Raw genomic sequence first — 20,720 nt, 5'->3', positions numbered from 1 at the left:
CTCTTCCTTTAGTGGGCAGATGAAAAGTTGATATTTCTCATGGTAATGCAAATGAATGTTTGACTCCAGACATCTCTCCCTATAGACACTTGAAAATGAAGATGAAGGTCTTATCTGAAGGAGGCATGTGTATTATGAGAGCAGTAGACCTGCAGTTGGCATGGACGCCATAAAATTACACATCAGCCACAAAAGGATAAAGGTGTGTGATACATGTGGAGATGGGGTTTCAGGGCACGCTGCGGGGACCCTGCTCTGCCAGCCTCATATTACACTGCCAAGGCTCGGTCCATGACAACCTCTGGTGGGGCAAGAACAGGCATGGCAATGAACTCCAAGTTAGGGGCTCCAATTAGATGTTGTTGTTGTTTTTTTAATTGAGGTATGGTTGATTTACAATGTTGTGTTAGTTTATGCTGTAAAGTAATTCAGTTCTTTTCCATTATGGTTTATTACAGGATATTGAATATAGTTCCCTGTGATCCAATTAGTTTTTGAACAAGCCAAAGGAAAGGCTCTTCAGAGTTGTAGTTACTCTTAGCAGAACTGTCATAGTACTGAAGATTCTTCTTTTATGGAAGATGATGGATTTTGCCTTAACTTTCTTGTCCTTAATATCCACCTTGTTGCCACACAACATAATGAGGCTGTTTTCACATACTTGTACCAGATCTCTATGCCAGTTAGGCACATTCCTGTAAGCTCTCGATGTTACGTCAAACATTAAAATTCTACGTTGGGTTTGGATGTAATAGCCATCTCTCCATCCACCAAATTTCTCCCGACCAGCTCAATATATCCCATACATTGACCTTAATAGGTCCTCTGCTGGTGTGGAACACAAAGGAATGGACCTCAACCTCAAACATGGCTACGTTCTTCTCCAGTCACCAGTCAGTGACGTTTCATGAATGTAGTTTTTCCATCACCAACCAATACAAGTTTGAACGGAGCTTGTGATTCTCCTTGGGCAGCCATCATGTTTCTTCCAGAAGCATCTCCATGCTGAGGGTGCTATGACCATTATTCTTGCATTTACTATTAACATGTTAGCATGCCCCATCTGTGTACCGCCTTTGTAAAATTAGGCAACAGTCTTCAAGACTACTCTCACTTCTGACACCAACTGCAGAGTTCAGGGGTCCCCAAGATCACCCTCAGGTCTGATTATTTGCTAGAAAGACTCGCAGAACTCACTGAATGCTTTTATACTCATGGTTACAGTTTATCACTGTGAAAGGATACGGATTGAAATCAGTCAAGGGAAGAGACGCAGGGGGGCAGGGTCCGGAGAGGTCCGAACATGGAGCTTCCATTTGTCCTCTCCCAGTGGCGTCATGAATAGTGCTAACTCCTCCCAGCAACTATGCTGTGACAATATGCGTGGAGTATTGCCAACCAAGGAAACTCACTTGAGCCTTGGCGTACAGACTTTACTGGAGCTTAGTCGTGTAGACATGGTTGGTGGTCCACGCTCTGAAGGCTGAGCTGATACCGTGTGACCCAAAGCCCCTACTGTAAATCAAGTTGTTCTCCTATCTGGCGTGGCCTAAGGCCCCCAGGTAAACAAAGATACTCTTATCAGGCAAGACATTCTAAGGGTTTAGAGATCACCTTCCAGGAACCAAGGCAAAGGCCAGGCCTTTCTTTGGGCAAGGTTCATTCTTCACTGCACACCCTCATTCTGCTTTTTCTCTCTCTTCCTTTCTCCACATCTTTTCCCTTCCATCTCTCCTCTGTCCTAGGCTGGGAGGTCATGCTGTTATCATAGGGAGTTTGAAGGTCAATGAAAGGGATGTGACACCTCAGTAGTTCCCTCCCCAGTTCTCCACAGCTTTGTGTCCAGGGTGCTGTGTGGCAGAGGCCAGCCATGTTGCTGTCTGCCAGGAGAGCCCTGGGAGATGGCAGGTGAGTGTGGAGAGGGCAGTGGGTCTGGGCAGCTGGTTGAGCTCCTGATCCCCCATGACCTGGTCATCTGGGGCATGTTCAAGGCGTCACGTCTGCTCCCTGGAGTGTGAGGGAACTGACACCAAAGGGACAGAGAGAGGTGCCTGGGCAGGTCTGTGCTAAGTTGCCTGTGGCACTGATCACCACTCCCAAGTTCAAGCTGAACCCTGAACTTCAGGCAGAGGAAGATCTTCCACCACCACACCCTAGGAGACCAGGTGTCTTGGAGATTACATGTGATTCTGGGAAGGATGGCTATGCCCAGAATGTGGGACACAAGTGGATGATGAAGACTTTGGAGTCCCAGAAACCTACCTGTTCCTAAGAGTAGGCGGTGACAGATTGTTTGCAAAAATGGCCACGATTCCACTTATGTGAGATATCGAGAATAGTCAAATTCATAGAGACAGAAAGGAGAATAGAGGCTACCAGGGGCTGGGGAAGGGGGAAAAGGGCAATTATTGTTCAGTGGGTCCAGAGTTTCAGTTTGGGATGATGAAAAAGTTCTGGGGTTGACAGCACCTCATGCTGGCAAGGCGGCACAACAGGAACGCTCATTCATCGCCTGTGGGAATGCAGAATGGTTCAGCCACTTTGGAAAATCATTTGGTGTTTTCTTAGAAAACTAAACATACACTTACCATACGATCCACTACTTGTGCTTCTTGGTATTCACCCAAAGGAGTTGAAAACTTATTTCCACACAAAAACATGCATATAGATGTTTATAGCCACTTTATTCATAACTGCCAAAGCTTGGAAGCAACGAAGATGTCCTTCAGTAGGTGAGTGGATAAACTGTGGTCCATCCAGACAATGGAATATGATTCAATGCTAAAAAGAAGTGAGCTATCCAGCCATGAAAAGACATGGCGGAACCTTAAGTGCATATTACTAAGTGACAGAAGCCCATCAGAAAAGGCTGCAAACTGTATGATTCCAACTATATGACATCTGGAAAAGGCAAAACTACAGAGACACTAAAAAGATCAGGGGTTGCCAGGGGCTGGGGAGAGGGAGGCAGGAAAAGGAGGAGCACAGAGGATTTTTGAGTCACTGAAAAGAAATGGTCTTGTACTAACTGTAGAAATACTAAATGAGGGCTTCCCTGGTGGCGCAGTGGTTGAGAGTCCGCCTGCCGATGCAGGGGACGTGGGTTCATGCCCCGGTCCGGGAAGATCCCACATGCCGCGGAGATGCTGGGCCCGTGAGCCATGGTCGCTGAGCCTGCACGTCCGGAGCCTGTGCTCTGCAACGGGAGAGGCCACAACAGTGAGAGGCCCGCGTACCGCAAAAAGAAATACTAAATGAATGAAAGGTAGGATTTTTGAAAAAGTCTATTAAAAAACAGTGCCAGGAATGGATGGTGGTGATGGTTGTACAACAATGTGAATGTATTCTTTTTTTCTTGTCTGCGCTGAGCGGCATGTGAGGTCTTAGTTCCCTGACCAGGGATCAAACCCATGCCCCCTGCAGTGGAAGCGCCGAGTCTTAACCACTAGACCCCCGGGGAAGTCCCACAATGTGAATGTATTTAATGCCACTGAACTGTACACCTGGTTAAAATGGTCAATTTTATGCGTGGATAAAGTCTCTTTCTAGACTTTCTCTGATCTATTCCACTGGTTTCTCTTCTATTCACGTACGAGTACTACACTGTTTTCATTCTAGAGGCTTTATAGTATTTTTAATATCTGTTGGAAAAAATTATGAAATTTATGCCAACAAATTTGACAACTTAGGTGAAATGGAAAAAGTCCTTGAAAGACATAAACTATCAAAGCTCAATTAAGAAGAAAGAGATAACCTATTTAGCCTTATATCTATTAAAGAAATTGAATTTGTTGAAAACATTTCTACACAGAAAACTCCAGGCCCAGCTGGCTTCATGGGAGTATTCCAATAAATGTTTAAGGACAAAATGAGTCAATTCTCCACAAACTCTTCCAGGAAATTCAAGAGGAGAGACTATTTTCCAAATCATTCATGAGGTGGTCGGCATTACCCTATACCAAAATCAAACAAAAATATTATAAGAAAAGAAAACTATATACCAATGTATTTCAGGAACATTAATGCAAAAGTTCTTAACAAAATTTGCGCAAATCAAATCCAATAATACATAATAAGAAAAATACATCATATCTGAATGAGTTTTATCCTAAGAATGTCAGGCTGGTTCAATATTCAAAAATTGATCAGTGCAATTCACTATATCAATGACAAGATAAGGCATATGATCATGAATGGATAAAGAAGATGTGATATATATATATCACATCCATGTGACAACATGGATGGACCTTGAGGGTATTATGCTAAATGAAATAAGTCAGACGAAGAAAGACAGATAGTGTATGATTTCACTCATATGTGGAATATAAAAAACAAAACAAAAACAAATGAACAAACCAAAGGAAACAAACACGTAGATACAGAGGACAGAGTAGTGGCTACCTGTATGGCTCGTAGCATAACTGATGCCATCTTGGGCCCTTACAGTTCTCCCATCCTTTCACTGACCCTACCCAGGACTGTACTATGCAGTGAAGCACTTCTCTGTCATCAAGGGTTTTTGTAGTTAATAGATATTGTTTAATAATCATTAGGACCTGTTAGGCTCTATGCTCCGTTAGGCCCCAAACAATGATGAAAACCTTTTGTGACGTATTCCCAGCACCCATGTGACTAGTTACCCATTCATAAATCTTAATTTAGGAACGCATGGCCCATTTCCAAGCAACTACACCCATACCCTAGATTAACTATAAAATTGTCCCAATGGTGCCTCAGTGGTACGGAGTGCAGCTACCAATGCTGCTGAAAGTCTGGTGGACTTGCTGTCCACCAGATCCAGATCCCATCCTGTGAGTAAGTTACCCTATAATAAACTGATCCATTGATTACATGGAGCTCTTGCCTTATTTTTGGTCTCAAGATGCCTTCTCAGTTTCATGGGCACTTTTCGTTCCCTCAGTCCCGCAATATTACCAGAGGGGAAGGAAGGAAGGGGAGGGCAAAATGGGTAAAGGGGATCAACTGTATGTTGATGGATGAAAACTAAATTTTTGGTGGTGAGCATGTTGTAGTGTATAAAGAAGTAGAAATATGGGAACTCCCTGGCAGTCCAGTGGTTAGGACTCCACGCTTTCACTGCCGAGGGCCCAGGTTCAATCCCTGGTCGGGGAACTAAGATCCCGCAAGCCGAAATAGAAATATAATGTTGTACACATGAAACTTACATAAACGAATGTTACCTTAATAAAAAAAATTAAAAAAAAAAAGAAAAAGTGGCCACAGTTATTATCCTCTCTGTACCTGCATGCATTTTGAAGGCAGAGTAGCTGCTCCCATCAAGAGCTGAAGCCCTTGAACCCGGGCTGGTCTTGGGACTTGCTCTGACCAATTGAATACAAAACGTTATTCCTGGTCCAGACCTATCTCAAGAGGCCGTGAGCATTTTTGCTGTTTCAGCATGCTCTCCTGCAACTCAGGCACCTCCCTGTGAACAAACCCAGGCTAGCCTGCTGGGATATGCAAGACCACACAGAAGAAAGACAAGCTGACCAGCAGAGGCCATCTCAGACCAGCCTATCCCCAGCCAACCTGGCAGCAGATATCACAGACGCGTGTGTGAGCCAAGTGCAGCAGTGGGGCTCAGCCCAGATCACCAGTCTGCAGGATCCAGAGCTAACTCAAGAGGTGCTGCCTTAAGGCACTAAGCTTTGTGGTTGGTTGTTTTGTAGCAACAGCTAACTGACTCAGAGTATGGCAATGGAGATAAATAAGGATTTTTTTTTGATGAGGAGCCTAACCGTCTCAGATGCTGGTTTCCCTTAAGTTGGAGAGTTTGAGGGACACCGTTTGGTAACGTAACCAAGCAGGACCCTATCGGGCCTTCCCAGGACAGACCACCCCCCAAGTCCTCCACCTGCCTCTTGTCTATAGGAAAACTTTAGCCTCCTAGGCCTTCCCTGAGTTTCAAAGAATATATTTAATCAGGGAAGTGAGAAAATGCAGAAACAAAGGAAAACAGTCAAACAAGACAAAATAATAGTTTGGCCGTTAAACAAAGTCAGGACCTTTAGTTCCTCCTCAAGGGCTATAGATAATCTTCGGAGCCAAATCCTTTGAGCTGTTTTGCAGACACTGAAGCCCCCACCAGGTGGAAGAAGTTAACTGTCTGCTGCCCACAGGCACGCAGACCCCAGACCAGCTGGAACCAGAAGATTGATGTTGACTCCTGATTACCTCACCCCCAACCAATCAGAAGAATGTCCACCAGCTGATCACATACCCAGCAACCCTCTCTCTCACCCTGTCTTTAAAAACCTTCCACTGAAAGCCATCAGGAGTTCGGGCCTTTTGAGCATTAGGTGCCTGGACTCCTTGCTTGGGGCCCTGCAATACACGCTGCATTTCCCTTCACCACGACCCAGTGTCAGTAGATTGGCTTTACTGCGCCGGTGAGGCGAGCCGGACCCAAGTTTGGTTCAGTAATACTAATGGTTTGGGGAAAACTTGGACGTGGCCGTTACCTTCAATAACGCTGAAGGAGACTAGGAATGCTTGGAGGTCACGTTTCCAGCCTTACCAGGTTCAAGTTTCCAGCCTTACCCGTTCTTGGACATCAGAATCCAATATGAAGGAGATGTGGGTGAGTCAGCACCTGGCTGAGGACTTTCAGTGCGGTGATGGTGGGGCATGGGAATAGGAAGGGATGGGGAGCCAGGCTGGCCCTCCAAGAAGCAAGCCCACCGGCTCCCCCATGTGCCTCCAGCATCCTTTGCAGGCAGCCCTGCAACACTCCCCCTGGCCCTCTCGCTCCCCCCACCTGCCCTCCTCCGCCCCTCCCCCGTCCCCCCCCTCCCCCAAGGCTTGCGGGCCCACCCTGCTTCACCTGGTGGGAGGTTCATACAGGCTAAGATTAACCGTAAATGTGGAGGTTGTTACTCAGAGCTGGGTTTCACACCTTCTGGCATTCAGTGCTAGCCTAGTTTTTAATAAAAACAACACTATTTTGGTGCCGTAAACCTATTTTTCACCATCTGGCGTACCCTTATGCCTCTATGTTTCTTCTAGTACAGCCTGACAGGAAAAAACCATCGTGGGACTAGAAGCTCTCGACCAAAGAGGATATTATTGTACATTCAAATGGATAAGGCACCTCTCTGCAGGTTGTAGCTGCTTAGCTCTGAGCAACAGACTTTCAAAAAATCCTCTTTCTACAAATGTCAGTAGAACAAGATGAAAGAAGTTTACCTCATGAAACATTAAGGTAAAAAATGAAAGTTTGGTGGGGTTTTTTGCATAACAGATGATGACAATCTTAAAATACCCAAGAGACTAACGAGGAAGAAAACCCATCCCTTCTGTCTCAGGGAATGGTGGCAGGATGGCCCCAAGCTGTCCTCTGCAGTTTCCTTGGGGGTGACACTAAAGGAATGGAAGGCTCTGGGGGAACCAACAGCAAAAGTAGCTTAACTGAGTAAAGTCATTCTCATTGGATCAAGCTTTTAATAACTCTGTGGTAATTTTGTGATTCTCTGAATTTTCTGGAATGGAAGTCAGCTGTTGCACTTATGTTCACCAGCACCTTTTTACTGATAAAAAGAGCTGCTCCAAAGCACACACATGTCTCTAGAAAAGGGGTCTTGTGCTTCTTTTTACTTAATGAGACTATAGTTCTTGATTCTCATGTATGTGATGAGTGGGTGTGCGTGGGTGTTCGTATGATGTGGCTTCAGGTTTTGTGGGTTTTTGAAGATTATATAATCTGGGGGGACTTAAAAAACCCAGAAAATTAGGAAGACAGAATTAGGAAAGGAATGTTCTTTAGAATCAGAAAGAAAACACAGTACATAACATTTTAAAAGCTGAGAAATACCTCAAATCTCACATAATTCAGAAAACTGACATAACGTTTTGTTAACTGCCTGACAAACCTCTATAACACTTTTTTCCCGACAATTTTCGTCTGCAGATGATTTGCTTGCCTTTTCATATGACAACAATCTTGTAATATCATTTTCTAGCAAGAGGATAGAAAGATAATTCATTGTGATTTTCTTTTAGCATGGTTGATGGAAATTTGGTTTTCATTATTGATACTGCAGAAAAATTTCAGCTTTGCAGTTTGTTATGAGTAATGCTGTGTACATTTTTAGGACTGCTGTCAAATTGGGGGAAACCTCTGTCAAGTTTCTTTCATATAAAAGCTGTAAATTTTCTGGGCATATCAAGGTTTCATGTTCAGAGACCCATCTTAAATACTCTGAATTGACAATACTCAGGCAACCTGACCTCAGTGTCTTGTAGAGATCTATTATGAGATTTGTGTTATTTTTGTCAATATCAGTATTTTGGGCAAGTCAGCAAGACATTTAATTTTTTTCCCAGTGTGTTCATATACTTTACTTCTTCTAAGTGTATTATTAATCCCCAAACCCATATATTGCCTCTTTTCGGATTTTCTCTCTTTCTTTTGGTATAATCTGAAAAAAATTTTGTTACAATTTACTTCTTCATGCCAGAATCATTTCTGTTGGTTACAGATGGGCATACTTGAAAAATAATTTCATTTCATAGGGAGTTTGCAATTATATTCACTGCATTTTTTTTTCCACTGCATTATTGATGATACACTTAACAAGAGAAACTTCCGTTTTGAGCTGCTCATAAGTTTAGGCATTTGATGATTGGAAGAATTTCCCACAGATCAGCTTCCGGCTCTGTACATTTCAAACCTTGTTTCTCCTCCGCCTCCTCCCACATCCCAGCTGCTCTAGAGCTCAGTGTCATGATGCCAGGTGGGCAGTGGGATTATTCCTGGAAGTCATTCCTGCCCCAGGATGGTCAGTAATAACTATGTAAACAGATCCCATGAAGGTCACAGTGAAACGTGTCCCCAACTCAACTTCCTCTTAGGCAGCTTCTAATGCTTCAGGACCCGAGGGGAAGTGTGACAGAATCAGGGTGGGGAGAGAGCCATCTTAACCGATTACAATTCAATGCAGATCTTAAACTAATTTACAGTTCATTTCTGCAGATTGTACCAACACGTATGACCAGGTGAATCCATTTCTCAGGCCCCTGGCAAGAATATTCTGCAAATGAGGGGCCCTGCCGCTTAAGTTTCATCAGCTCTGTATAGGTATGAGCCTGTGAGGGGTTTTTGTTTGTTTCTTTGAATTGACAAGCGGCAGCGGAATACCAAAGGGCCGACTCCCTTTGGAAGGCTTGGATCTGTGTTTCCCCGTGACCTTGAACAGATCGTGCCCCTCTCTGTTCGCCTTGGTCCCTCACTTCCCAGCCTCCCACGCACGAAGGGCCCCCTAGCGCCTGCCCAGTCCGGGTCCCCCGCCGTGTCAGCACGCGGCCTCTAGAGGGCATCACACCCCCGTCCCGGAGCCGGGGCGGCCGCGGGACTGGGGGCTGGGTTGCCAAGGCGACGGCAGCGGCAGTCTAGCTGCTGCTGGCCAGTTTCCCAGGACTGTAGATACTTTGTGCGACAATCACGAATCGTGCTCCATGGGAAACGTCGACACCCACAGAAAAATGGTAAACCAGGCAGGGTCTTGTGCAGAACCTGCTTGGTTTTGAATGGCCGCTCGCGATGGGACAGGAGCCTCAGAGAGCTAGCCGGTTCCCTACTGATGGGCAAAGGGCCGTGACCCCTGCCGTGGCCTGGGAGGGGCCCTCCCTGCTACCAGGCCTCCCCTGGGGACTTTGCCATACCTCAGGCTCCTGAAGTGCATGGGACACTCCTTGATTTGAGGTGTCTGGGACGGGGAGGGGGTGTTCACTAAGTGATCTTAGGGTGCTTGTGACGGGCGGGACCACCAGCTAGAGAATAAGGCTCAGGGCCTCCCAGGCTGCTGCTCTTCCGGCTCCAGTCCTGGAAGGGCCTGTGTTGGTGACACTGCCCTGGGCTGGGTGGCAGGATCTGATGGGGTCCGCAGAGCCCACTGGTCCCTGACCAATGCCAATCACCCTCTAAGGGGGCCACAGGGCAGGATGGGCTCCTCTCCCGCTGCATGGCCTGACCTCCAAATGGGGGCTCTGTGGACCCTATCAGATCAGCATGGGCTTGAACCCATGTCCCCTGCTTTGGTAGATGGATTCTTTACCACTGCTCCACCAGGAAAGTCCTCCAAAAAATTTGCAAGCATACAATTCAGTAGCATTTAAAACATTCACAGCATTGTGCAACCATCAACATTCTCTAGTTCCAGAACATTTTCATCATCTCAAAAGGAAACCCACACCCATTACCAGTCACTTCCTATTCCCCCCAGCCCCTGGCAACCAATAATCTACTCTCTGTCCCTGTGAATTTGCCTATTCTGGACATTTCACTTAGATGCAATCATACAACGTGTGGTCTTTTTGTCTGGCTTTCGCTCAGCACAATGTTTCTAAAGTTCATCCATGTTGTAGCAGGTATTTAGTACTTAATTCATTTTTAATGGCCAAATAATATTCCATTGTGTTGATAGTCCGCATTTTGTGTATCCATTCAGCTGTCTGAGCACTTGGGCTGTTTTCACATTTTGGTGATTGTGAACAGAAGCACGTGTACCTTGACATCTGCATCTTGCTGTCATCTGTGGGCCCCTCTGAGGGCAGCTCTCTGCGAATGTTGGGCTGTGAGCAGGTCTTCCGGCATCTACCCCACCTCCCAACCCACCGCAGCCCAGGGAACCTTTGTGTGGTCTGGCGGGGGGCTTGGACTCATCAGTCACCACCTCAAACAGAGAGGGTCCACTGGAGTTATTTTGTTTCCTCTCAGGGGCTAGGCCTTTACAACTCAGACACCAGAATCTGCTCCTTTTTCTCTGTTTTCTGCTAATACATCCGTAAGGCAGAGAGCAAGACGAGCCAGGGAAAACGGAAGACACTAGAAGATGGGGGACATGAGGGAACAAAGGTGACAGTTCGAAAACATGAGCCTACCTACTTTCATTTTTACTTATTCTCTTGATGACAACTTGTACACATGATTGGAGGGTGGGACAAGGTGGGACATGGAAGCCACGGCCCAGGAAAATGCGGAGGGGAGATCGGGAGGGGCCCTCTTCCTCCTCATCAGGGCCAGTCTGCCCAGGCCCTGATATGAAGCAGGAAGGGGAGAGGCAGTGTGTGTATGTGGAGCAGGGGGGCAACCCCGCTTAGACAAGCAGACCCAGGTGGTTCTTCTTTACCAAGGGAGATGGGCAAATTGTGATCGCCAGTTCTGGAAAAGGTAGCCAGTGGGCCTTGGCAGGGGAAATCTCTCCCCAAGTCCACAAAAATCCACATGCAGGGAATCCTCCATAAGCCTGTGGATCAACGAACAAACTACGTCAAGGTAGGATTTAAATGGCCTGGGATCCTTTGATCCATTGAGTCCTCTAGTTACGGAAAGGAAACCCTCTGCTCTCCCCTCTGATCCACCTGCCTTTGCTAGAGTCTAAGTCGGCTGTTCCCATGAACACAAGCAGCCCCACCCAACTCACCACATTTGGGATTCAGCATTTACTGAGATGAAAAGATTTTTTTTTGATAAATTTATTTATTTATTTAGGCTGCATTGGGTCTTCTTTGCTGCGTGCGGGCTTTCTCTAGTTGTGGTGAGCGGGGGCTATTCTTTGTTGTAGGTTGCAGAGCACAGACTCTAGGCGCGCGGGCTTCAGTAGTTGTGGCTCACGGGCTTAGTTGCTCTGCGGCATGTGGGATCTTCCCGGACCAGGGCTCGAACCCATGTCCCCTGCATTGGCAGGCGGATTCTCAACCACTGCGCCACCAGGGAAGTCCCTCACTTCTTTTTTTTTTTTTGCGGTACGCGGGCCCCTCACTGTTGTGGCCTCTCCCGTTGCGGAGCACAGGCTCCGGACGCGCAGGCTCAGTGGCCATGGCTCACGGGCCCAGCCGCTCCGCAGCATGTGGGATCTTCCTGGACCAGGGCACGAACCTGTGTCCCCTGCATCGGCAGGCGGACTCTCAACCACTGCGCCACCAGGGAAGCCCTTCTTTTATTTATTTATTTATTTATTTTATTTTAAAGGGGACCAACATTGGCTTCCCAAGTTTGTTTTGTTTTTTCTTCTTTAGATCCTTTTTTTTAAAAATTGAAGTACAGTTGATTTATGATGTTGTGTTAGTTTCTGGTGTACAGCAAAGTGATTCAGTTATATATACATATATATGTATTTCTTTTTCAGATTCTTTTCCATTATAGTTTATTATAAGATATTGAATATAGTTCCCTGTGCTATACAGTAGGACCTTGTTGTTTATCTATTTTATCAATATATATAGTAGTGTGTATATATTAATCCCAAACTCCTAATTTATCCCTCCCTCCTCCCCGTTCCCCCTTTGGTAACCATAAGTTTGTTTTCTCTGACTGTGGGTCTGTTTCTGTTTTGTAAATAAGTTCACTTGTATTATTTTTTAGATTCCACATATAAGTGATATATTTGTCTTACTTCACTTAGTATGATAATCTCTAGGTCCACCCATGTTTCTGCAAATGGCATTATTTCGTGTTTTTTTTATGGCTGAATAGTCCATTGTATATATGTACCACATCTTCTTTACCCATTCATCTGTTGATGGACATTCAGGTTATTTCCATGTCTTGGCTATTGTAAATAGTGCTGGTATGAACATGGGTGCGTGTATATTTTGAATTAGAGTTTTCTCCAGGTATTTGCCCAGGAGTGGGATTGCTGGATCATATGGTAAATCTATTTTTAGTTTTTTAAGGAACCTCCCTACTGTTTTCCATAGTGCCTGCACCAATTTACATTCCCACCAACAGTGTAGGAGGATTCCCTTTTCTCCATGCCCCCTCCAGGATTTATTTTTTGTAGACCTTTTTTTAAAATATTTATGTATTTATTTGGTTGCCCTGGGTCTTAGTTATGGCACATGGGCTCCTTAGTTGCAGCAGGCAGGCTCCTTAGTTGTGGCATGCGAACTCTTAGTTGCAGCATGCATGTGGGATCTAGTTCCCTGACCAGGGATCGAACCCGGGCCCCCTGCATTGGGAGCGCAGAGTCTTATCCACTGCACCACCAGGAAAGTCCCTGTAGACTTTTTTTTTTTTTAATCTAACTAGAATGATGAACTGTTTTTTATCTTTTTTTAAATTGGAGTATAATTGCTTTACAATGTTGTGTTAGTTTCTGCTGTACAATGAAGTGAATCAGCTATATGTATACCTATACCCCCTCCCTCTTGGAAAGCCCTCCCACCCATCTAGGTCACACAGAGCACTGAGCTGAGCTCCCTGTGCTATACAGCAGGTTCCCACTAGCTATCTATTTTATACATGGTAGTGTATTTATGTCAAACCTAATCTCCCTATTCGTCCCACACTCCCCTTCCCCCACTGTGTCCACATGTCTGTTCTCTACATCTACGTCTCTATTCCTGCCCTGCAAATAGGTTCATCTGTACCATTATTCTAGGTTCCACATATATGCGTTAATATACGATATTTGTTTTTCTCTTTCTGACTTACTTCACTCTGTATGACAGACTCAACAAATGACCCAATTTTGTTCCTTTTTAATGGCTGAGTAATATTCCATTGTATATATGTACCACATCTTCTTTATCCATTCATCTGTTGTTGAACATTTAGGTTGTTTCCATGTTCTGGCTATTGTAAATAGTGCTGCAATGAACACTGGGGTACATGTGTCCTTTTGAATTATGGTTTTCTTTGGGTATACTCCCAGTAGTGGGATTGCTGGGTCATATGGGAGCTCTATTTTTAGCTTTTCAAGGAACCTCCATACTGTTCTCCGGAGTGGCTGTACCAATTTATATTCCCACCAACAGTGTAGGGGGGTCCCCTTTTCTCCACACCCTCTCCAGCATTTATTGTTTGTAGATTTTTTGATGATGGCCATTCTGACTGGTGTGAGGTGATACCTCATTGTAGTTTTGATTTGCATTTCTCTAATAGTGATGTTGAGCATCTTTTCATGTGCCTCTTGGCCATCTGTATGTCTTCTTTGGTGAGATGTCTATTTAGGTCTTCCTCCCAGTTTTTAATTGGGTTGTTTGTTTTTTTGATATTGAGCTCCATGAGCTGTTTGCATATTTTGGAGATTAATCCTTTGTCCGTTGCTTCGTTTGCAAATATTTTCTCCCATTCTGAGGGTTGCATTTTCGTCTTGTTTATGGATTCCTTTGCTGTGCAAAAGCTTTTAAGTTTAATTAGGTCCCATTTGTTTATTTTTGTTTTTATTTTCATTACTCTAGGATGTGGGTCAAAAAAGATCTTGCTGTGGTTTATGTCAAAGAGTGTTTTTCCTATGTTTTCCTCTAAGAGTTTTATAGTATCCGGTCTTACATTTAGGTCTTTTTTTTTTTTTTCTTTAACATCTTTATTGGGGTATAATTGCTTTACAATGGTGTGTTAGTTTCTGCTTTATCACAAAGTGAATCAGTTACACATATACATATGTTCCCATATCTCTTCCCTTTTGCATCTCCCTCCCTCCCACCCTCCCTATCCCACCCCTCCAGGCTGTCACAAAGCACCGAGCCAATATCCCTGTGCCATGCGGCTGCTTCCCACTAGCTATCTACCTTACTACGTTTGTTAGTGTGTATATGTCCATGACTCTCTCTCGCCCTGTCACAGCTCACCCTTCCCCCTCCCCATAACCTCAAGTCCGTTCTCTAGTAGGTCTGTGTCTTTATTCCTGCCTTACCCCTAGGTTCTTCATGACATTTTTTTCCCTTAAATTCCATATATATGTGTTAGCATACGGTATTTGTCTTTTTATTTCTGACTTACTTCACTCTGTATGACAGACTCTAGGTCTATCCACCTCATTACAAATAGCTCAATTTCGTTTCTTTTTATGGCTGAGTAATATTCCATTGTATATATGTGCCACATCTTCTTTATCCATTCATCTGATGATGGGCACTTAGGTTGTTTCCATCTCCGGGCTATTGTAAATAGAGCTGCAGTGAACATTTTGGTACATGACTCTTTTTGAATTTTGGTTTTCTCAGGGTATATGCCCAGTAGTGGGATTGCTGGGTCATATGGTAGTTCTATTTGTAGTTTTTTAAGGAACCTCCATACTGTTCTCCATAGTGGCTGAACCAATTCACATTCCCACCAGCAGTGCAAGAGTGTTCCCTTTTCTCCACACCCTCTCCAGCATTTATTGTTTCTAGATTTTTTGATGATGGCCATTCTGACTGGTGTGAGATATCTCATTGTAGTTTTGATTTGCATTTCTCTAATGATTAATGATGTTGAGCATTCTTTCATGTGTTTGTTGGCAGTCTGTATATCTTCTTTGGAGAAATGTCTATTTAGGTCTTCTGCCCATTTTTGGATTGGGTTGTTTGTTTTTTTGTTATTGAGCTGCATGAGCTGCTTGTAAATTTTGGAGATTAATCCTTTGTTGGTTGCTTCATTTGCAAATATTTTCTCCCATTCTGAGGGCTGTCTTTTTGTCTTTTTTATGGTTTCCTTTGCTGTGCAAAAGCTTTGAAGTTTCATTAGGTCCCATTTGTTTATTTTTGTTTTTATTTCCATTACTCTAGGAGGTGGGTCAGAAAGGATCTTGCTGTGATTTATGTCATAGAGTGTTCTGCCTATGTTTTCCTCTAAGAGTTTGATAGTTTCTGGCCTTACATTTAGGTCTTTAATCCATTTTGAGTTTATTTTTGTGTATGGTGTTGGAGAATGTTTTAGTTTCATTCTGTTAATATAGCTGTTCAGTTTTCCTAGCACCACTAGGTGGTGTATGTATGTTCCATTGTATGTTCTTGCCTCCTTTGTCATAAATTAGGTGACCATATGTGCGTGGGTTTATCTCTGAGCTTTCTATCCTGTACCTTTGATCTATATTTCTCTTTTTGTGCTGGTACCATATTGTCTTGATTGTTGTAGCTTTGTAGTATACTATAAAGTCAGGGAGCCTGATCCCTCCTGCTCCGTTTTTCTTTCTCAAGATTGCTTTGTCTATTCGGGGTTTTCTGTGTTTCCATACAAATTGTAAAAAATTTTTTTCTAATTCTGTGAGGAATGCCATTGGTAATTTGATAGGGATTGTATTGAATCTGTATATTGCTTTGGACAGTATGGTCATTTTCACAATATTGATTCTTCCAATCCAAAAACATGGTATGTTTCTCCATCTGCTTATGTCATCTTTGATTTCTTTCATCAGTGTTTTATAGTTTTCTGCATACAGGTCTTTTGTCTCCGTAGGTAGGTTTATTCCTAGGTATTTTATTCTTTTTGTTGCAGTGGTAAATGGGAGTGTTTCCTTAATTTCTCTTTCAGATTTTTCATCATTAGTGTATAGGAATGCAAGAGATTTCTGTGCATTAATTTTGTATCCTGCTACTTTACCGAATTCATTGATTGGTTCTAGTAGTTTTCTGGTGGCATCTTTAGGATTTCCTATGTATAGTATCATGTCATCTGCAAACAGTGACAGTTTTACTTCTTTTCCAATTTGTATTCCTTTTCTTTCTTTTTCTTCTCTGATTGCCGTGGCTAGGACTTCCAAAACTATGTTGAATAAGAGTGTTGAAAGTGGACATCCTTTGTCTTGTTCCTGATCTTAGTGGAAATGCTTTCAGTTTTTCACCATTGAGAATGATGTTTGCTGTGGGTTTGTCATATATGACCTTTATTATGTTGAGGTAGGTTCCCTCTATGCCCACTTTCTGGAGGGTTTTTATCATAAATGGGTGTTGAATTTTGTCAAAAGTTATTTCTGCATCTATTGAGATGATCATATGGATTTTATTCCTTAATTTGTTAATATGGTGTATCCATTGATTGATTTGCATATAATGAAGAATCCTTGCATCCCTGGGATAAATCCCACTTAATCATGGAGTGTGATCCTTTTAATGTCTTGTTGGATTCTGTTTGCTAGTGTTTTTTTTTTTTTTTTTTTTGCGGTACGTGGGCCTCTCACTGCTGTGGCCTCTCCCGTTGCGGAGCACAGGCTCCGGATGCGCAGGCTCAGCGGCCATGGCTCACAGGCCCAGCCGCTCCGCGGCATGCGGGATCTTCCCGGACTGGAGCATGAACCCGTGTCCCCTGCAGCGGCAGGCGGACTCTCAACCACTGTGCCACCAGGGAAGCCCTGTTTGCTAGTATTTTGTTGAGGATTTTCGCATCTATGTTAGTCAGTGATATTGGTTGGTAATTTTCTTTTTTTGTGATATCTTTGTCTGGTTTTGGTATCAGGGTGATGGTGGCCTTGTAGAATGAGTTTGGGAGTGTTCCTCCCTCTGCAATATTTTGGAAGAGTTTGAGAAGGATAGGTGTTAGCTCTTCTCTAAATATTTGATAGAATTCGCTGGTGAAGCCATCTGGTCCTGGACTTTTATTAGTTGCAATATATTTTTATTACAGTTTCAATTTCATTACTTGTGATAGGTCTGTTTATTTTTTTATTTTTTTAATTTATTTATTTTATTTTTGGCTGCGTTGGGTCTTCATTGTTGCACATGGGCTTTCTCTAGTTGCTGTGAGTGGGGGCTACTCTTCGTTGCGGTGTGTGGGCTTCTCATTGTGGTGGCTTCTCCTGTTGTGGAGCACGGGCTCTAGGCACGCGGCTTCAGTAGTTGTGGCGTGTGGGCTTAGTTGCTCCACATCATGTGGGATCTTCCCAGACCAGGGATCGAACCCATGTCCCCTGCATTGGTAGGCGGATTCTTAACTACTGTGCCACCAGGGAAGTCCTCATAGGTCTGTTTATATTTTCTAATTCTTCCTGGTTCAGTCTTGGAAAGTTGTACTTTCTAAGAATTTGTCCACTTCTTCCAGGTTGTCCATTTTATTGGCATAGAGTTGCTTGTAGTAGTCTCTTAGGATGCTTTGTATTTCTGTGATGTCTGTTGTAACTTCTCCTTTTTCATTTCTAATTTTATTGATTTGAGTCCCCTCCCTCTTTTTCTTGAAGAGTCTGGCTAATGGTTTATCAATTTTGTTTATCTTCTCAAAGAACCAGCTTTTAGTTTTATTGATGCTTGCCATTGTTTTTTTTTGTTTCTGTTTCATTTTTCTGGTCTGATCTTTATGATTTCTTTCCTTCTACTAACTTTGGGTGTTGTTTGTTCTTCTTTCTCTAGTTCCTTTAGGTATAAGGTTAGATTGTTTGTTTGAGATGTTTGTTGTTTCTTGAGGTAGGATTGTGTTGCGATAAACTTCCCTCTTAGAACTGCTTTTGCTGCATCCCATAGGTTTTGGATCATCGTGTTTTCATTGTCATTTGTCTCTAGGTATTTTTTTATTTCCTCTTTGATTTCTTCAGTGATCTCTTGGTTATTTAGTAACGTATTGTTTAGCCTCCATGTGTTTGTGTTTTTTACATTTTTTTCCCTGTAATTCATTTCTAATCTCATAGCGTTGTGGTCAGAAAAGATGCTTGATATAATTTCAGTTTTCTAAAATTTACTGAGGCTTGATTTGTGACCCAAGATGTGATCTATCCTGGAGAACGTTCCGTGTGCACTTGAGAAGAAAGTGTAATCTGCTGGTTTTGGATGGAATGTCCTATAAATATCAATTAAATCTCTCTGGTCTATTGTGTCATTTAAAGCTTCTGTTTCCTTATTTATTTTCATTTTGGATGATCTGTCCATTGGTGTAAGTGAGGTGTTAAAGTCCCCCACTATTATTGTGTTACTGTCAATTTCCTCCTTTATAGCTGTTAGCAGTTGCCTTATGTATTGAGGTGCTCCTATGTTGGGTGCATATATATTTCTAATTGTCATATCTTTTTCTTTGATTGATCCCTTGATCATTATGTAGTGTCCTTCCTTGTCTCTTGTAACATTCTTTATTTTAAAGTCTATTTTATCTGATATGAGTATTGCTACTCCAGCTTTCTTTTGGTTTCCATTTGCATGGAATATCTTTTTCCATCCCCTCACTTTCAGTCTGTATGTGTCTCTAGGTCTGAAGTGGGTCTCTTGTAGACAGCATATATATGGGTCTTGTTTTTGTATCCATTCAGCAAGCCTGTGTCTTTTGGTTGGAGCATTTAATCCATTCATGTTTAAGGTAATTATCCATATGTACGTTCCTATGACCGTTTTCTTAATTGTTTTTTTTCTTTTTTGGGCCTCCCACTGTTGTGGCCTCTCCCGTTGTAGAGCACAGGCTCCAGACGCGCAGGCTCAGCGGCCATGGCTCACGGGCCCAGCCACTCTGCGGCATGTGGGACCTTCCCGGACTGGGCACGAACCCGTGTCCCCGGCATCAGCAGGCGGACTCTCAACCACTGCTCCACCAGGGAAGCCCTTGGGCTTGTTTTTGTAGGTCTTTTTCTTCTCTTGTGTTTCCCACTTAGAGAAGTTCCTTTAGCATTTGTTGTAGAGCTGGTTTGGTGGCGCTGAATTCTCTTAGCTTTTGCTTGTCCGTAAAGATTCTGATTTCTCCATTGAATCTGAATGAGATCCTTGCCGGGTAAAGTAATCTTGGTTGTAGGTTCTTCCCTTTCATCACTTTAAATATATCATGCCACTCCCTTCTGGCTTGTAGAGTTTCTGCTGAGAAATCAGCTGTTAACCTTATGGGAGTTCCCTTGTATGTTATTTGTCATTTTTCCCTTGCTGCTTTCAATAATTTTTCTTTGTCCTTAATTTTTGTCAATTTGATTACTATGTGTCTCGGCATATTTCTACTTGGGTTTATCCTGTATGGGACTCTCTGTGCTTCCTGGACTTGGGTGGCTATTTCCTTTCCCATGTTAGGGACATTTTTGGCTATAATTTTTTCAAATATTTTCTCGGATCCTTTCCCTCTCTCTTCTCCTTTGGGGACCCCTATAATGTGAATTTTGTTGTGTTTAATGTTGTCCCAGAGGTCTCTTAGGCTGTCTTCATTTCTTTTCATTCTTTTTTCTTTATTCTGTTCCGCAGCAGTGAATTCCACCATTCTGTCTTCCAGGTCACTTATCCATTTTCTGCCTCAGTTATTCTGCTATTGATTCCTTCTAGTGTATACTTCCTTTCAGTTATTGTATTGTTCATCTCTGTTTGTTTGTTGTTTAATTCTTCTAGGTGTTTGTTCTTTAATCCTTCTAGGTCTTTGTTAAACATTTCTTGTACCTTCTCGATCTTTGCCTCCATTCTTTTTCCAAGGTCCTGGATCATCTTCACTATCATTATTCTGAATTCTTTTTCTGGAAGGTTGCCTATCTCCACTTCATTTAGTTGTTTTTCTGGGGTTTTCTCTTGTTCCTTCATCTGGTACATAGCCCTCTGCCTTTTCATCTTGTCTATCTTTCTGTGAATGTGGTTTTTGTTCCACAGGCTGCAAGACTGTAGTTCTTCTTGCTTCTGCTATCTGCCCTCTGGTGAATGAGGCTATCTAAGAGGCTTGTGCGAGGTTCCTGATGGGAGGGACTGGTGACAGGTAGAGCTGGGTGTTGCTCTGGTGGGCAGAGCTCAATAAAACTTTAATCCGCTTGTCTGCTGATGGTTGGGGCTGGGTTCCCTCCCTGTTGGTTGTTTGGCCTGAGGTGACCCAACACTGGAGCCTACCCGGGCTCTTTGGTGGGGTTAATGGCAGACTCTGGGAGGGCTCATGTCAAGGAGTACTTCCCAGAACTTCTGCTGCCAGTGTCCTTGTCCTCATGTTGAGACACAGCCACCCCCCACCTCTGCAGGAGACCTTCCAACACTAGCAGGTAGGTCTGGTTCAGTCTCCTATGGGGTCACTGCTCCTTCCCCTGGGTCCCGATGCACACACTACTTTGTGTGTGCCCTCCAAGAGTAGA

The 20,720-nt window shown here is 43.5% G+C and overlaps 1 long non-coding RNA gene and 1 pseudogene across 1 annotated transcript in view; one reads left to right on the top strand and one right to left on the bottom strand.

The window, feature by feature from the left end:
- Positions 1-20,234, top strand: part of LOC125963077 (uncharacterized) — a 31,099-nt gene extending 10,865 nt beyond the window's left edge. The window contains exon 2 of the long non-coding RNA XR_007474849.1: positions 20,131-20,234. This is a non-coding gene — a long non-coding RNA (uncharacterized LOC125963077). The remainder of the gene's footprint in view (positions 1-20,130) is intronic.
- LOC101286918 (GTP-binding nuclear protein Ran-like) lies at positions 202-978 on the bottom strand (annotated as a pseudogene).
- Positions 20,235-20,720: the final 486 nt, after the last annotated feature.

This window comes from Orcinus orca, chromosome X, assembly GCF_937001465.1.
Source record: "Orcinus orca chromosome X, mOrcOrc1.1, whole genome shotgun sequence".
Classification (NCBI taxonomy): Eukaryota; Metazoa; Chordata; class Mammalia; order Artiodactyla; family Delphinidae; genus Orcinus; species Orcinus orca.
The sequence above is the reverse complement of the archived record's forward strand: the minus strand, read 5'-3'. Positions and strand labels throughout refer to the sequence as shown.